Raw genomic sequence first — 16,686 nt, 5'->3', positions numbered from 1 at the left:
AGTCCCCAATTGATATACCTGATATCTGCACCAAAGACAAATCTTGGTGTACAGACATCCAACAGGCGCTAGCTAACAAAATCAACATGCTCCAAAATAAAATACAGCAAAAAAAAGAAGCACTGAATTTACAGTACTCGCCTAAAAACCTCTGCCTAGTGCATCACTAAAGACACACAATAATCCTTTCAACTTTTCCAAAATGTCTATTTTGGATGTTGAGAAAATAATCTTGTCACAGAAACCGTCTAATTGCAAAGGTGACACTGGCCCAGCACAACTAATAAAAGATGCTGCCAGGGAATTATCTCCTTTCATTACTAAACTGATCAATGCCTCCTTTGCTACAGGCTCCATCCCTGCCAACCTTAAACAATCTTGGGTACTCCCGCTACTCAAGAAGCAAACACTAGATCCCCTCATCCCCACTAATTACCACCCTATTACTACGGTTCAATTTTTACTAAAACTTCTGGACAAAGCAGCATATACTCAAATTCAAAAACACCTTTGATTTGCATAAACTGTTAGGTAATAGACAATCTGGCTTCCGCCCATTACACAGAACGGAACCAGCTCTAATTGACGTAAAATCCCAAATAGATGATCTGAGAGACAAAGGGAGGACAGTACTTCTGCTCTTACTTGATCTCTCAGCCGCATTTGACCCGGTTGACCACAGGGTCCTCTGCGGACACCTTGCTCTGCTGCCCATTTCTCTCGTGAAGCTATCAGGTGGATCGAATCCTTCCTGAGTGAGAGAACTATGAGAGTCTTCTCCCCTTCGGCAGCGGCTGACCCAACCCCCATATTGTGCGGTGTTCTGCAGGGCTCATGTGTCTCGCCAACCCTCTTTAATATCTTCACCAAACCCCTGTCCGATTATCTGGACCCTCTGGGTGTCACCTACACGAATTATGCAGATGACACTCAGATTCTCCTCCCGCTTTCTGGGGATCATGGTAAGGACATGGAGTTGGTGAACAAGATATACCTTGTCATCCAAGCATGGATGGCCACTCATGGCCTATGCTTAAACGACGACAAGACTGAGTTGATAATCTTAAATACACAGGCTAATATCAGAAAATTAGGTAAGGAGTTTTCCTCATTTAACATCGATGGTAATACCATTAAAGTCTCCAAGGAAGTAAAAACCCTTGGATTCTGTTTGGACTCTACATTATCCTTCGACAAACAGATAAAATCTTTAACCTCATCCACAGCTTACACTTGCAAGCTGTTAAGAGCAGACAAGCCATTCCTCTCTGATGATAGTTGTCTGATCTTGGCTAGAGCCTTCATTCTTTCTAGAATTGACTATTGCAATTCCTTATATACTGGTGCTAATAAAACCACTATTCAAAAGATCCAGATACTACAAAACAATGCCTTAAGAGCAGCCCTAGGCATAAATAAAGAACTCATATATCCTCCCTTAGACGCCAACATAAATGGTTGTCTACGGGCAATAAAATACAGCTTATGACACTGTCCCTGACTCATAAGGCTCTCAACAACGCTGCCCCCAGCTACCTCACAGATAAACTCCAGAGAAGATTCTCTCCTAGACCAACTAGAGCCGACAATACCAACTGCCTGGCTATACCTAGATATAGGCGTATCACTATTGGTGGTAATAGCTTCCCTGTAAAGGTGGCAAAAACTTGGAACTCACTTCCACAAGATTTGCGAGCAGACCAACCATACCTACTCTTTAGGAAAAATGTTATAAAACACATTATCCTGTCTGACCCATAATCTCCTACCGCCTCTGTACTTATGGAATTACTTATTCCCTCTTACCCATTCTCTTATTTAACCTACTTAACCTACTTAACTTCCTGTCACAATTTGTAACCTAGGTATAATCTTGCTCACCCTCAAATCCTAGTATCCTAGGAGTGCTACTTCCTATATTTTGTATATTTGACTATTGTATATTGTTGTAAATCTCACTTAACTCACTCTACCTGTGAGTCCTATTGCTCCATGGAGTGTAGTCTTCTGCAATTTGTATACTTGTACATGATACATTACTGTAGCTATATAGATGTTATATTCTTACTTGCATTTTGTGCTTTGTATATAGTGGAGCCTTTGCATTATATTTGTACATACCTGTTTACTGCACAACCATGTAAGCTTTGCATTTTCTTTCTGTCACGCCCTATTACCCCCGGGTCTGGTGCGCGTAATATGTGAATAAACAAACAAACAAACAAACAAACCACTCTGGACCGTGGAACGGAGCAGGCGAGCGTGCAGGCTGTTCCTTGCTGTTTCCTTGCTGGACCCCAGTGGCCCCAGTGGTTTCGGTGGCCTTACTATTTGGATCCCTGGACTTTCCCTGTCCTTCTTGAAGCCTGGAGTTTGTTACAGCCATGTGTTCTGATGTGATCTACTGTGTGTCCCCACAGATTGTGGAAGCAGAAGTGCATGGCTTTGGCAGGAATCTGGCTAGATGGAGGGGTCTTCAGTTTCTATCTTATCTTGGATAACGGATCACCCTCAGGTATTCGGAACCAGCTCTGTCTCAGTTGCCGAGCAGTGCGCAGATGCAGATGCTTGGAAGTAGAGCAACTGGGAAGCAACCTGACAATCGTATTGCTTTCTTACTTCTATTCTATTTTCTGACTACATCTTTGGGCCTGTAAACCTGTTTTTATTTTCCCCTCCTCTTCTCCCGGGTGATAAGAGAGGTGAATGGAGGTGAATACAGGATCTCTGGATTTTGGGTGTTTGATTCCCTGAGACATGCAAACTCCTGGAAAAACTCTGACCCTAAACCTTTTACTTTGCTTTAGAAAACCTCCAACTTGTATTCTCTGTTATTGGTCTATCTCCTACGATAAGACATTGTAAGCTATTTTAAGATATTTCATATAACTAACTGCACCATTTGGGAAGCTGTTCCTCCCAAACAGAGGGCTAATTTCATCTGGAGGTGCGGGGGGCGGGAGCACGATTTGTGCAAGCCTCTTAAATCAATTGGCCGTACCCCCTAGCTCAGTGGTCTTCAAACTTTTTTGGCCTGGCCCCCCCCTGAGCAAAGTTTGGGCAGACTGGGCCCCCCAAAAGTGCCAGATGGACAGTATGTAGAAATCGCTATGAACTTTTGCGTGCCACCAACGCACCCTATTCCCAGTACAGACCCTAGTCTCTCCCCACCCTACTCCCACCACTATCCCAGTGCTGCTGTCCATCCTGCTCCCACCACAGACCCATAACACAAGCATGCACACATCCATATGCATATTTAAATAAAAACTAAATCACCATAAACATACCTTCTGCAGGGGCCTGCGCGTGGTTGCTAAAATGCCCCACTCCAGGTTGCTCTGCCCGTATGTGCGAGGAGGTGCAGGAGCACCCCCTCGCAGTGCCCCAGCCAGCATCTCCAATGAGCTATGCAAGGCTGACGAAGCAAACCCCCCCCCAGCGCTGCATGGATCAGTGATCATGTGCGGCTGGGGAAATGAACTATCAAAGGCAAAAAGTGTTTCCCTTTGACAGTTCAGCCAGCCCAGGAGCACTCCCTCTGCTGGAAAAAGCAGCTGAGGGAGTGCTCAGTGTTTCACTAGGCTGGCTCCTCGGCTCCTCCATAATGGGTGAGGTGGCCAGTGGGTGGACGCCCCCTCACCCATTATGGATGAGCCAGCAGGCCTGGACTGGCCTATTGGGCAATAGGGCAATGATCGTACCAAAAATGCAAAATGCTAGTGTAGGCCAGTCAAAATGGACCACTTTTTTGGCCGATGTGGGCCAGTTTGAGGAGTTATTTCATTATGCAGCTAGTAGTTTTGACCATTGTTGCTGAATAAATATGGTTTAAATATCACAATTTGTTTACATTTGAACAAAAAAACAACCCCTTGGGTACTATTCAAACAGTCTGTGACTAAAGGACTGAACAAGACAATATAAAGGGCGCCTGGCAGAGTCCTGATATGCCCAGGAGGGTACCTGTGTGTAAAAAACTTTCAATCAGGGTGAGAGATCCTCAGACAAACTATCAAGTTTTGAAGCTATTTTATTTTGCCTTCAAAACGATTTTGCACAGATGAATATATTTAAACATTTACAAGACTTTCGCTAAGCACAAATGTTTTTAGGACAGACATTTCTTTTTCAGGGGAAATACAGGTAAGTATCATCCTCATTTCTTGTTTGAGGAACAGTTTCCACGGTGGTGCACAAGCATACAGTACAGGTGAGTGGTGGCTTAGGATTAGACCAAGTGCGATCCAGGACTGTGGTAGGTCCGGGGGTGCTAAACACAAAAGTGTATACAACACTTATCTACAAACACATATATACAGGGGTTGTGCCACAGGACATCGACACGGAAGTGTTTCGGCCAACCAGGCTTGGTAAGGGCCCGAGGTGGTGGTGGCCTTCAGCAGGAGAGTTGCTTGATAGTGGTGCTGTCTGTATGGGTATCTGTGGGGGAAGGGATAGTTGTCAGGATCTCAGGACGTTATTGGTTAATTTAGATGTAAATTGCAGACGGTAAACTGTTCCATTTTTAAATACACCTCCTGTGTATTGTAGGCACCACTCAGCCTGTATTAATTTACATTTAAATTAACCAATAACGTCCTGAGATCCTGACAACTATCCCTTCCCCCACAGATACCCATACGGACAGCACCACTATCAAGCAACTATCCTGATGAAGGCCACCACCACCTCGGGCTCTTACCAAGCCCTGTTTGGCCGAAACACTTCTGTGTCGATGTCCTGTGGCACAACCCCTGTATATATGTGTTTGTAGATAAGTGTTGTGTACACTTTTGTGTTTAGCACCCCCAGACCTACCACAGTCCTGGGTCGTACTTGGTCTAATCCTAAGCCACCACTCACCTGTACTGTATGCTTGTGCACCACCGTGGAAACTGTTCCTCAAACAAGAAATGAGGATGATACTTACCTGTATTTCCACTGAAAAAGAAATGTCTGTCCTAAAAACTTTCGTGCTTAGCGAAAGTCTTGTAAATGTTTAAATATATTCATCTGTGCAAAATCCTTTTGAAGGCAAAATAAAATAGCTTCAAAACGTGATAGTTTGTCTGAGGATCTCTCATCCTGATTGAAAGTTTTTTACATAAAGGACTGAACATCCATTTACAGCAGCTGGCCATTTTTTCATTGGTACCTAAGACCATTTTATGGTCCAGACTGACCATGTGAGCTGCCCCTTCCCATTTCCTCCAATTTTTTTTTACATTTTAGGCTGGGCTGCGGCCACACACCCCTAAGCTAGTCAGCTGATCCTTCCTCAATCCGTTCAGCTTTAAAGTTTTATGATGATTTTATAGGTCGGTCAGTGATCTTATAGTGTTTTAATAGCTCCCCTGAGAATAATTACACATTTTAAACTTTTTGAATCTGTTCTGTTTTTTATTATAGTTGTTCTTGCACTGGACTTTAACTACTTTCTGGCAGGATGGCAAAACCCAAGGCCACCAACCAACTAAGGAGCGCGTGAGGGGTTCGGGGGGAGGGTGTCTGAGCTTACTGCTAAAAAGAAGTAAAAACTGAAGAAGTGGGGAAAGGGTGATGTCGGTGTTGAACGCTCTCTGGGGCTAGGAGGTGGGATCTAACAAATAACAACACTAAGAAGACAGCTACTCTTGATTTCTTTTTAAAGAAGGTGCTAGGAGCTTTACAGGAGAAAATGATGCTTCTGGAACAAACAATAAAAGATAGGATAGCCGTTACCCCTGCTCTCCCAGAGAATCTCCTTGGCCAAGCCTACAACCTCTCCGACAATCGGATAAAACTGTGAGGGGGTTAATGGCTAATTGTACTTCACTTGTTGGTTAACCCACCAACAACCACATCCAATCATTAAACCTAAAATAAACCTATCCTGAATATACCTTGTGGAAACGCTTGCCACTTACGGAAACTTAGCTTCTAAATGACCATGAAGTTTTCTTAAGATTGGAAAACAAGATGAATAAGCTGCTGGAGCTGGGTAAAGATCACTTTGCTGGGGTGGTGTGGGCACTAAACATGCATAATCTAGATGTGAATCATTTGCAAGCTGGCCAGCTGGATTGTAGAACCAGGGAAGGAAACAGCCTGATATCATGAGCTGTACAGAAGAATGATCAACTGGAAGTGGCTAAAGCTAAGGGGAAAACTGTGGAGACAGAGCAAACAGTAGCAACATCTAAGGGGGAATAGGATAGCTGACTGGCAAAGTAGAAGGAACAACTAGCGAACTAGAACAAGTCCGGAGACACTGCCTGGCAACTCCAGATTTAGGTATTTCCTCAGAGACTGTGGATCTTACTGAACCAGATACCAATGTAGGCAGGTTTTCTAAAAATGAACTATGTTCCAAGAGAAAGGAGGCTTTTGCAAAAAAAGCAATTGCAATAAAACCAACTCCAATTCACTTAGAACATAGTGCCTCAATTGGCCCACTTCCCCCGCACACCCCTGTAGTGGTCCTAACAATTGTTCCCACACTTGAACCCCACTGTACAGAAGATACTGGCCCTCATTATGACCCAGGTGGTAAGTATTCAACATTACCGGCATGGCGTAATTAACGTTTACACCCTGGTCCGATGCCATAAAGTCCGGCACATTCCGACCCATCGCGCACGAGCATTACGCCATGCCGGTAATGTAAACTACTCCATGCCGTAAAAGACCCCAAAACGGCCCCTACCGGCATCGTACGCCGCGCAAGGTGCACTACCGCCATCCATCACAGCAGCGACCGTAATTAGCGGTCACCGTAATTAGCGGTCACCGTAAATAAGCGGAACCGGAAGTAGCGTCATCGCACAGGAACGGGAAAGAGCACGGCGGCCAGCTTTAAAAACACAATCCATTGCCATCCTCCCCAACCAGTTTACATCCCACCCTGAGACCAGTCAAAACCCATTACCCACCCATTTTCCCACTATAAAATGGGAAAAGCTGTCAAAAAAGCCTGCGATCAGCAGCGGCAGGACCGCTTCACTCGGGAGGAACTCACTATGCTGGCGGAGACCCTCCAGGAGAATGCGGCGGTGGTCTTCTCCACACAAATGACCAGGCCGGCTATTGCCAAGAAGAAGGCCATATGGGTCCTGGTGGCACAGCGGGTCAGTGCGGTGGGAACCGTACCCCGCAACGCACAGCAGTGTCGAAAGCAGTGGGACGACCTGAGGCTCTGCGTCAGGAGCATCCTCTCTGCAAACCGCAACCTGGGCCTGGCAACCGGGAGAGGATCGGATTCCCCAATTAAACTCCAGCCATGGGAGGAAATCTGTGCCTCCACAATCGGCATGGAGAGCATAGAAGGGGTAGGAGGGATGGAGAGAGGAGCACCAACATCAGGCGATGCAGGTAGGTGCCTCAAATCAAGCCATGCAATAGTCACTGAAGTCCATTCATGTGTAGCACAATGTTGCCCTACATTGTCAATGCAACACATCAGCAGGAGACTGCCCACAGCCACATCCGACCTCCACCCTGTACACATGTAGTATGCACACCCTAACTGCAGGCACCCACATACCTCCATGCTAAAGCCACACAAAAAGGAGACAACCTGCATGCCCCTTCCTCAAATGTGCTGCATCTAGTAACCAAAATGATGTCAGTCATCGCGATTCCAATGTCCGCAGACCCATCAATAACACTCTCCCTTCTTTGCTCCACCACAGGCTCAAATTCCAACCCCGAGGATGAGGACACCTCTGCCACTACACCAGCCAAGAGGGCCAAGACCACTGTGCCAACACCCTCCACCTCAGCTGTAGTGACCAAGACACCACAGCAGCCGAAATCCGTTGCCAGTACACAGGCCGGGCCACTGACAGGCACCCCAGCAGGCAGCATGGCAGCAGCACCACACATCCCTACAATGTCCGCCACAGAAGACACAGGTTCTGCAGGAAGCAGTACCATAGGCGAAACTGCTGCCATTGCAGCATGCTCTGAAAGTGACACAGAGGAGCCCGATGTCGGACCCCCCACTGACCACCATCATTCCCCCTGTCTGTCCCAGAACAGCCCCCATGAGGATCCCACACAGGGGCATTCAGAAGATGAGGACTGGCCATCCACCCCATGCCCTGTCGAAAATCAGCAGGAGGGGAGCAGCCCCTTCGTAACACCATCTGCAATAGGCATGGGCCAGCAGAGCCAACATTCCCTGGAGGAGATAATCACGCGCCAGCAACAACTCTCCTCGCTTATGAATGAGCATGCTGCAGAATGTGGGGGGGCAAGGGCAGCTATGGAACAATGTACAGAGACCCTGAGGGCTGAAATGGAGCGGAGCACTGAGACCCTGAGGGCTGAAATGGAGCAGAGCACTGAGACCCTGAGGGCTGAAATGGAGCAGAGCACAGAGACCCTGAGGGCTGAAATGCAGTCCTCCTCAAAGGACATGTGTGCGGAACTTGCCGCTGTGCGGCGCGTGCTCTCAGAGCTAGCCAACTCCATTCGGGACATGTGTGCACATGAGCAGGCAGGGACCTCCTCCGCTGCCAGTTCCACCCAAAGCAGCCCCATCCGCCGATCGGGGAGGAACCTGCGCAGCACAGGCAGGGGTGCCCCGGGGGCCGGGAGAGGGGGCTTGCAATAGCGGCTGCCCACCGTTATCATGCAACATTAGCCACTTAGTCACAGGGTGTGTTTTGGAGAGTCCAGGGGGGGTGGGAGGGGCGGTGGATGTGTTGGCGTGTTCAGGGGGGAGGGGGGAGGGGGAGTGGGTGTGTTGGGGTGTTCAGGGGGAGGGGGGAGGGGAGAGTGGGTGTGTTGGGGTGTTCAGGGGGAGGGGGAAGGGGGAGTGGGCGTGTCACATCAATTCGCATTTAAAATACACATTTTCCTTTTGCACAAATCAAATGTGTGGACATTGTTCATTGCGTATGTGTGCTTTATTGGTGTACAGTCCACAGTGTGCATGTCCCCGACACACACAGTGCCCCAAGTGCCGTCTCCATGTCATACACACCAGCCGTGTGTGCTAGAAGCATTGGTTGATGATATCTTGACGCATTTCACGCCCCTCCTGTGCATCACCTCCTCCATGAGGTGCGGCCCCATCTGCACCCTCCTCATCCTCATCGTCAGGTGGTTGCAGTTCTGCGTCAGGGGGCAGGGGCACATTTCGTCTGACGCACATATTGTGTAGCATGACACATGCCATGACGATCTTTGCCACCTTCTCATGGCGGTACAGGAGTGCCCCACCAGACCTGATGAGGCAGCGAAACCGTGCCTTCAATAGGCCGAATGCCTGCTCAATGACCACACGGGTACGTGTATGTGCACGGTTGAAGTCCTCCTCATGCTGGTTCTGTGGGTTCCGGACTGGTGTAAGGAGCCACCTCTTGAGGGGATAGCCTGCATCACCTGTATGTGGGCGAGAATGTATGTGTCAGTCATGACGTCTAATTCGAAACATGATGTGCCACCATGGCTTGCATCCAACTGTTACTTTGGACCACTTCTAAATGCACTAATTGATTCACACTATGCGACCGGTATATGCTCATGGCTCTCATGGCCTGTTTTGCATGCCATCAACCAATGTATGCAGGGGGGTCAAGTGCCTTGTGAGTGCCCATTCACTGTGTTCGTTCATGCCGTTTGTTTTGGTGGCCTGGCACGTGTCCTGTGATGTCAATGCTCACATCATTGCAACATTGCTGTCGGCCTCATCATGACCCCAGTCAGCAATACTGATGTTTGGAGGGACATTTTGGGGGCCCTGCTGTCTGTGTGATGGTGTGTTGATGTTTCTGTCCGTCATGTGCCTCCTTTGTGCGCAGTTATGGGGGACAGGCCTTTCGGTTGATGGTGTTTGGTGACGTGCATGTAGGTGCATTTCGTTGTAGTCAATGTGGTCTGAATTGGTACACTGCACTTGCAGATGGTTGTGTCATGGTTGGGACACAACCTCATTCACAAGGTAGGGCTGCATACATCAGGCATTGGGTTTACTGGTGTTGGGTGAAGTTTGTTTTGCTTTAGGGTATGATCTGGCTCAGTTGTCTCACGCTACTCATAGCCAGGTGGAGTGTGCATCAACCACCCCCCCTTTCAGCCAGGTGGAGTTTGCATCATCCCCCCCCTTTCAGCCAGGTGGAGTATGCATCATCCCCCCCCTTTCAGCCAGGTGGAGTATGCATTGGTACATCGTTCACCTACCCACTTCACATTTCCATGGTCATGACATTAGATTCACCGAGTAGCCAGGATATTGGGCCTGCATGTCGCTCCATGTAGCGTGGTATTGTGGAGTTCCTCAGGACCATTGAATCATGGGTTGCTCCGGGGAATCGGGCACAACAATGTGTGATGATCATGTTGGAGTCCCAGACCATTTGCACGTTGATTGAGTAAAATAGTTTACGGTTGCGGTACGGTACCTCCATGGCATGTGGAACCACCAATTCCACATGGGTGCAGTCGATGGCACCAATGCAACCAGGTATGCCGGCTAGTGCATGGAAACCCACTTTGGTGTTTGCAATCTCCTGGGCAGTCCGTGGTAATGAGATGTGGTCGTCTGTGTGCTTGAGGAGGGCATCGAGCACTTGGATCAGTGTACGTGAAAATAATGGTTGTGAAATGCCATGCAAGTGCCCCACTGTGTGCTAGTAGGTGCCTGTGGCCAGGAAGTGGAGTACAGACACTACCTTCAGTAGGGGTGGGATGGCGGTTGGTGTTTCTATCATGCTGACGATGTCGTTGTGTGTCATGTCTACAATGGCGGTTATGGTGTCCCGGTCCAAATGGTACAGGGTGTGGATCAGCTCAGCAGTGAGGTTGAATGGACTGGCTCTGATGCGTGAGATTGGGGGATGCCTGCGTGGTGGCACTGGCTGTGCTGGTGTGGCTTGCTGGCCCTGCCTTGCCCTCCTTCTCCTCCTGCGTCTCCTCTGTGCTGCCTGTTGTTGTTGTTGTTTTTGTTGTTGTTGTAGCACTTGCATTGCTATCAGGTCCTCCAGCCCCAACATTGCTAGTCCTATTGGTATCATTGTGGAGTGTGACTGGGTGTGGGAAGGGGTGGGGTGTGCTCTTTTTGTACTTCCTGAGTCTGTATTGCCTCCATCTGTGCTGATTCTGTGCACCTGTGGCAGCTGGGTTCACTTTACATGGCCATTTACGGTTGGTTCGCGATGGCGTAATTAGCACCATGGCGGTAAGGTACTTAACGGGCTTTGTGATGGCGTTAGGTGCATGTCCGCTTGGGTCGTGATCCGCTTAGCTTTGCGCCATGCCGGTATTTACGGCGTGGCAGGTCGCGTGTGCGCGACCTTGGTGCAGTTAGCGGGAGCGTTAACTACGATGCCACTAATGGCTTCGTAGTTAAAGGTCACGGGTCATGATCGGACCTAGCGGAAAACGATGCCGGTAATCATTTACCGGCATCGTTTTTCGCTTACCGCCAGGGTCGTAATGAGGCCCACTGTATCTCTTATGAATAAGGTGACCTATTGCATCCACAACATCTCTGGGATGACTTATCTCGGGGGGGACGGGGTCTCCTAAAGGTACCGTAAATCATCCAGCCAAGGTAATAGATTTACTATGGTGGGGAACACATGCTCTGCAAATTGGGTCAGATATCGGATTCCTGCTCTTATGCTTTTTATACAGACACGTTCCTCTAAGGAATGAAAACCATTCAAAGTGCAGAAAGGATAACAAACCTTCTTTTCTGGCTTTACTAAGGAATAGGTCCTTTCAGAATTCAGTCCTTAAAGGCCGGCAAGGTAGTCCAGGAAATGGCGCCACAGATATCTTACTAGACAACTGATATAAGTGCCTAGGTGGGACGGAGGAAATTGACTTACTGGAGGTAAATATCAGGACCTCTGGTCCTTCTGCAGCTATGAAGAAGAGAATATGGCTAACCAGAACACCAAGTGTAAAACATGGGCCAAAGTGAAACGTTCTTGAATGTCTAGGGATGCAGAAGTGGGAAACTCAGGATTAAAAATGTTGTTCTAGAATATAGCTGGTTTAAAGAACAAACTAAATGATCGATCTTGGTTGGACTATGCCATGGACTACCAGGTAATACTGCTTCAGGGAATCTGGCTGATTTAGTCAATTCACTTACATAGTTATCTGGTATTTCATAACCTGGCTATTGAACTGGGGAAAAATGGATACCCCTCAGGTGGTCTAGCAGAATACATCACAGTTGACCTGAGATGGGATAACAAACAGGTCTTGGTGCCAAATTCTCCATCTAATGATAAAAATTATAGAGAACAAATGCCTTGGTTCTATCCATTTTTATAACAATAAAACTGGAAATGGGGCAGTAGCCTTACTGAGGCCATTGGAATGTCTTATGTTGAATAATAGCCACCCATTGGGCTGCATTACCATGTAATTGTGGGGTTGTGGGGGGCAGGGCTTCAGCCTTAGGCTGTACACTTGAAAATAATTATTTGCAGAAAATTAAGAAAATACACCCCTCTCTGTGCCGAAAAACTGATTTTGGCTGACCCCTTGATGAATGATGGAAAATGTATTTGATGGCACATATTAGCTGCCACTGGCTACTGAGCAATCAATGGTAGATCTCAATCAGATACAGCAGGGAATTATACCTTCAATAATAGAAGATTCTGCAATATCATTGAATATATAACGATCCCAATGAAGTGGTGGGGCTGTATTCGCAACTTTGAAATGCCGCAGAGATGTGAAAGCGATCACAATCGGAAATGGGCATATCCATATTCTGTCACTGATAAAGAGGGAAGGCATCAGACTGCTCTATTGGCGTGAACAGAGGGAGTCTGAGCTATTGTACAAGGTGGTCAGTAGAAACAGAGAATTCCTTAGGGTCTGCCTTGACTCAGTTAGTAGGAACCAAAAAGTGTCCAAGAGTAGTGGACACTCCCATCCCCTGTACACTATCGTTATTGGACAACCAATCAATGTTCATAACACTCATAATAATTATTAGAGATAGATACAAAACTCAATAGAAAACATTTATGAACAACGTAAGATGACAGTGGGTAGGTAAAGTGCATACATTTGAAATTCAAAAAAGAGCTCAGCGCGTTTCAGGAGAATCTCTTCATCAGGAGCAGATACAAAGTTCATCTTCACTAAACAGAACTCCAATCTATAATTCAATAAATAAATCATGTTCAATAAAGTGCAACAAAGACACTAACAAAGTAATCTTATATTTTCTTTCAATCTCACGTGATTATCTGAATCAATTAACATGGATAGTTTCAGGAGTAACCCTTCTCGGTTTACCAATCTCACAGGGAAACCCTGTAGTATAAACAGACACTTCAATAGAGCTTAACCACTAATAACAGCTTATTCTGGAAAGACAAAAGATAAAAAGCGTAAAAGTATGTAGTACTTTGAATAAATATAACGAGTGGCTTGAAAGTTAAAAGGTGCCAAGCCAGAAAAGCTTACCTCACAAAGTGAGTAGTCATATATTTTCCGAATCCAGATGACATAAAAGTGGAACATGCCTTTAAACAATTAAATAGAAAATGGCGAATTCACAGTAAGAAAAGTGACCTAGAAAATACCAGATCAACATTAAGAAAAAAATCTTGCCAAACCCTGGTACACCAACTTGAGAATAGGTGCATAGATAATGTTCAGAAAGGGTGGTGATCGGAAAATTAAAACCGGGATGGATAAACAAAGGCAGTGCACTAGAGAATTATGAGGTACAGGAAATCTCCAACAAAACGACTTACCACTAGAGATTCTGCCTTGGTGTGTAAAGAGCTTGAAAGTGTTACCACTTTGGCACAAAAATGGGTGTTCTAAAGTAACATGTAATGACGTTGGTGCATGCAACATGGTGATATAAGCGTGACACCATGACGTGATGTAAAGTGGACTACATAATTAAACTTTAAGAATGCCGGGTATCCTCATAAAGAATAGGCACGAGGAGTACACCTTTATACATATAATTTAACGAAGCTAAATACAATGAACAAGATATATAAAATTAAAGACCAGAGTTGAGAAAATAAAGATAATACACGTTCACAGATTAATAAAGATAATGACTGGCTTGCAAATACAAACACGAGACAACAGCATATCAAATGACCTTTTAGAAATATATAAAGGTTGCCTATTGAATAAGGATAAATGTGTTATCAGAAAATAGGGATTTCTCCAAATATGACATATAGTTAGACTCATTTTACAAAGTACATCATAATTTCAAAGGGTATAAAATAGACTCCAGCAAAAAGGAAAGCCAAAGTGTCAGATAACATCCAGCACATTGTCATTCCTGACAAGAGTTCAACTGAGAGAAAATAAATGGTACTAGTTTCTTATACCAATGAAACCCATAACATCAAAGGTTCATAGGGTCAATGGTAACATGGTCATATTTGAAAATAAACACCAACTTCATAAACGTGTCATCAATCCATCAAGTCAATCTAAACATAAATTCAACAAAGTGACTATATATGTTAATAATTTCTAATGCCAATAGGAACCTAAAGATGAATAATTAATGAAATAACTAACAGGCCGATTTTTGGAAATTGACACAAAGTTCATACAAATTACTGTCATGGTAAATTCTTCGTTCTTTTCAGAGAGGTGTAAGGATTCCAGCTTTTAGATCCAGAAAACGGGTGTACCAAAATTCAGCTTCAGTTAGCATATGGCCAAATTCCAGCTGAAAATGAGATATTCATCTTTGGCTGAACACTTAATTAATGATCACTCGGAGCTGATAGCTTCCCCAACAAAATACATTAAGTACTGCACCTTCACTGCATGCCTGGGATCATTCAGCCATGTCATGTTTATAATTTGAAAGAATAATTAAGCAAACGCTGCTGTCACCTTTTTGATTCAGTACAGGCAGAGCAGAGGTGTGAAAGTGTAACATTGCTGCCCTTCATGTGCTGGAAAGACAGACTTTCATCTGGTGGTATACTGGAAGGGGTGAGCTGAAGCAAAACTCTCAATATTTTGAATGTATCTCCGGTCTCCCCTGCTTTTTGCAGTTGAAAACCATTGTGCTTGAAGTCACTATTGAAAATTGTATTTTCTTTAGGTGCTTATTGATTTGCTGATCAGCTGGGTGAGAAATCTAAAAGTTACATGTTCCAATCCCACAATCCCAAATTCAAATAATAAAATTAAATGGCTTAATATAGCTGTTGCAAGATCCCAGTAAGTTCCAAACCCTGGGTAAAATAGCTCACCAGGTAGTGTGCCCGCAGCAAAGAACTGTATATAAAATAAGTAATATGGCTCAGTTAGAAGTGTGCCTGTGGCAGTGATGTGCTTATAATATCAAAACATAGGTTACAATTCCTGACCTCGAACTTTCTCATGTTGCCAAAATGAGTCCCTTTAAATTTACAGATGTTTCTGAAGAAAGTGGCTATCTTTTTTTTAGCAAAATGCCCTCGTCTGTGGCAGCAGAAATATTCCACGAAACATTAGAGAGATAAAAAAGAGGGATATTTGTGTAATAAAGATAAGGAGATAGATGTTTACAATTCAGAAACATAGGACCAAATGCATGCACAAGTGAAAACTATAAACAAAATAAACATGCACATGCCAAATAAAGATCCGAAAAGCAGTACCGCTGCTTCCTCACAGGCTAGGCCGACAACCAAGGAGGAGTCAGCATTCTCTATACATTTTTGTCTGGTGTCTTTTACTATGCTTCCAAACACTACAAACATACCTCACCCAATAAGCAAAGACACATACTATCTATTATTGAAAAGACATTTCTTTACATGCTTCATCCCCACTCAATACCACAAATAGAAAGCATGGCTTTAACATCCCAGAGGTTTGTATTCAGTAGCACTTCAGCAATCAGCAGGGCGCTAATTGATGTAATCACTCCTTTTGTGTTTCAGTGCTTTGCTGGAGCCTGAAGGTTCAAGAGGGGCAGACCCAATTGGAACATTTGAAAGTATGATTAGACACATCCCAATCTCCCCTCAGAGTGATTGCATACATACATGCTATACTTTTAGGCTAGTCTTATTTACTTCTGCCTTGCCCAAGAAACAGCACCTATGAATGCACACAAATGCAAACTGTACTGTTATTGAACTGTTTATTTTCTGATAATCTGTTCCTTTCAGGCTTTATACAAACATCTTCTGTAGGCAGCAAAGAAAATAAATGCAATAAAGAATGGATATACTTATTTTAAAGTGTGTGTTTTCATTTACCAAGTGTGTTTCTAGTCTACATAACTTTATTTATTAAAAAGACAACTATTTGGCTCTGTGTTTGGCTCCGGCTAAATACTTAAAACTACTATTCGCTACACCCCTAATCCAGAAAATCTGTCTCTTTGCCATAATTTGCAAAAAATTGCCTCCACGAGGCTGTACACGTATCAGCTCTAAAATAACGTATCTCAATTGAGTGTTGATGTTGTTATAATGGCTACAGGGTAAATAAGGACAAGTACCAAATCTAGGTGTTTGAAGGATCACCTGTTTATTTATTTTATTTATTGTTTGCTTGTTTGGCCCTTATACAGCAAGTAAAATACAGTTTCAAAGCGCCCACAGGGTGATGGGAGGGAACAAGGTAGTGAAATACACTACAATCGCAACATTTAATAAAAGTGGAGGAAAAGAAGGAGGAAGGAAAAACCTACTATGTCTTATGACTATTCAGAACATGCAAGTGCAGCAAGGAAGA

The sequence above is a fragment of the Ambystoma mexicanum genome, chromosome 6p (assembly GCF_040938575.1).
Source record: "Ambystoma mexicanum isolate Mex_15411 chromosome 6p, UKY_AmexF1_1, whole genome shotgun sequence".
Classification (NCBI taxonomy): domain Eukaryota; kingdom Metazoa; phylum Chordata; class Amphibia; order Caudata; family Ambystomatidae; genus Ambystoma; species Ambystoma mexicanum.
The sequence above is the reverse complement of the archived record's forward strand: the minus strand, read 5'-3'. Positions refer to the sequence as shown.